At 58.0% G+C, this 2,533-nt stretch overlaps 1 protein-coding gene across 1 annotated transcript in view; it reads right to left on the bottom strand.

Moving 5' to 3' along the window:
• Positions 1–2,533, bottom strand: part of AGRN (agrin) — an 85,113-nt gene that overhangs the window by 81,518 nt on the left and 1,062 nt on the right.

Genomic DNA, 2,533 nt, shown 5'->3' with positions numbered 1-2,533 from the left:
GAGAACACAAAGAGTCCGGCGGCCTCCTCCCCGCCCTTCTCCCTAATGAATGGATGCGCAGGCACCAAAGCCCCGCAGTTACCTGCGGGCATCCCATTCATCAGCGCCGCACAATTAAGACTTTGTCACCGCTGACTCACCGGCGGCAGCGAGGATCGCGGGGAAGAGGAAGGGAGAGGGAGGAAAAAATGGGGCTGGGACCTGTTTGGAGGAGGACCCTTCCCCGGAGCGCTCTGTTTTTCCAGGGAGAGCAGAAAACGCTGGATTTTGAGGGGGTTTTGCAGCGCCGGGGAGGCAGAGGAAGAGCAGCCACAACTTTATCCAGGCAGATCCTTGCACGGGCGGGTTTTAAGGGCAGGAAAACAAATGAAATAAACAGAAATGAAAGGATTTTCCAACGTGCCACGGGGTGTATCCCATGATGGGGAAGGGGACCACCTGTGCAGGAACATTCCCGCCGGGAATACGCTGCGGGAAGTGCCAGGCTTGGCTTTGTAAAGCCGGGTGAGAAGCTGGAGCAAAGTCCCCTCTGGAGGAGCTGTCACTCGGGGTCGCCACTGAATTTTGGCAGTCTTGGGAGATGAAAGCCAGAATCCACTCTGCTTCCAGCCCTTCCTTCTCCCTTTTTTTGTCCCTCTCTGGGCCTTTTCCCTGCCCTTTCCCCAGGACCCAGCAACTCCCGACAAAACCCCCCCAAAACCTGGCCTCTATTGTCCGGAACAGGATCCACATCCTTTTCCACGCTTCCTACAGCACTCACAGAACCTGGATTTGTCCTATAAATAGCAGCTGCCTTCCTACACATCGGGATAGCCCAGAAAAAGGCGCTTCAGGGGGTCAGAGCAGGAAGGGACAATGCCAGCACAGAGGAGCCGCAGCAGCAGCTCTGGGAAGAAGTCAGAAGCTGCAGTCAGGAGTGTCAAATCCCTTGGAAAAACAGCACCCCAGCCACTTTTTGGGAATGCTGTCAGCCTTCCCCAGCTCCCCTGGCAGCGCAGGAACGGCTGGCAGCGATTTCGGGGTGTTTATCTAACCTTAACTTCACGTTTCTCCTCGCGCTTATCGGCGTCCATCAAAGCCCTCAGCTGGGAGGGTTGGGAGCCGAGCTGGGGAGAACAATGCCCCAGTGAGGAATTCACAGATCCCCACGTGCCCGCTCCCTCCCGGACCACCCAGCTCCGGGAATACTCGGGATTTTGGGTGTGGAACTCCCCGCACACGCTGGGCCCTCGCCTTTCCTCTGCTGATAAGGAAGAACCTGACAGGAGATAACGGCGGGGTCTGGGGAGCAGCGACCAGGGCAGGACAGCGGGGATTGGGGCAGGAATTTCCTCAGCAGCAAGGTCCTGGATTTATCCCAGCTCTGCAGGGGCAGTGCAAGGACAGCAGGAGCCGGGGGTCAGGTTTAATCCCGAGTTGCTGTTGGAATTTAGGTGTTTGGTTAAAAAATCCCCAAAACCGCAACAAAATAAACGGTAGGGGTGGCCAATCCAGCCAAATCCACACAATTCCAAGAGTTTGGGAGATGTTAGGAGGGCGAGAAGCCAAGAGCTGCTGCAAAGCTGCACATCCCCAAGTCACTGCAGTGACGGGAGATTTATCTGCGTCCAGCTCCTTGGGACATCCCAAATCCCATTCCAAAGCTTTTTTCCCTGCAAAGACACCGTGAGACGCCACTAAAAATGCCACGGGATGGGCTGAAGGGCAGGGAAAGGGACAGGGAACCGCTGTCCTGGGGAAATTCCCGAAGAGAGCTCGGCCCCCGGGATGGGATGGGATGGGATGGGATGGGATGGGGAGAAAGCTTTCCTGCTTTCCCTTTTACACGACTCCAGGGCTGGAATGGTGTCTCAGGAGCACATCCCGGCCCTTCTGTGCTCCGAGGAGACCAGGAATGGGCAGGAGCAAAAATCCCAAACTCCAGAGCAAGCAGCACGAACCTCTCCTGGGCACTGCTCAGGGAAACGCTGGGAAGAGATTCCCTTCCCAATTTCAGGAATACGAATTGTGCTTCTCACAAAGCCACCACGGGCAGCTCCATTCCAATCCCGGCTGCTCCAGATGGGGCTGGATTGCACCTTGCAAAGGCAGAGCTGCTGAGCAGGCAGCTTTCCCCATCCCAGCTTTCCTCTTCCCAGCTTTCCCCATCCCAGCTTTCCACATCCCAGCTTTCCCTGGCCCAGAGTCCTGCCCTGCTGCTGCAAGCTGATTTTCTGCCAGGCAGACACCTCGCTGCGAGTCTGCAGTGGGAGAAAAGGGATTTTCTTTCTCAGCCGGGCATTTCTGCCTCGCCACCAGCGTGGCAACCTCGCGCCGGCCTCAGGTGGCCACAGGCATCTGTGCCCCGCTGCTGGCAGCAGCTCATTAATTCTCCGCGGAGCACCCAGGATGTGCCAGACACTGCAAACAGACGGTGCCTGCTCTCGCCTGGAGGGGCTGCGCTCCCATCCGCGAGGTGCAGATGGGTCGGGGGGCGCTGGGAGCGGGCACCGGGCACCAGCTGGGCGGGCAGGGGCTGGGGGATGCTCGGGGG

The sequence above is a fragment of the Corvus brachyrhynchos genome, unplaced genomic scaffold (assembly GCF_000691975.1).
Source record: "Corvus brachyrhynchos isolate BGI_N302 unplaced genomic scaffold, ASM69197v1 scaffold68, whole genome shotgun sequence".
NCBI lineage: Eukaryota > Metazoa > Chordata > Aves > Passeriformes > Corvidae > Corvus > Corvus brachyrhynchos.
Note: the sequence above shows the minus strand (reverse complement) of the source record. Positions and strands in the feature narration are given on the sequence as shown.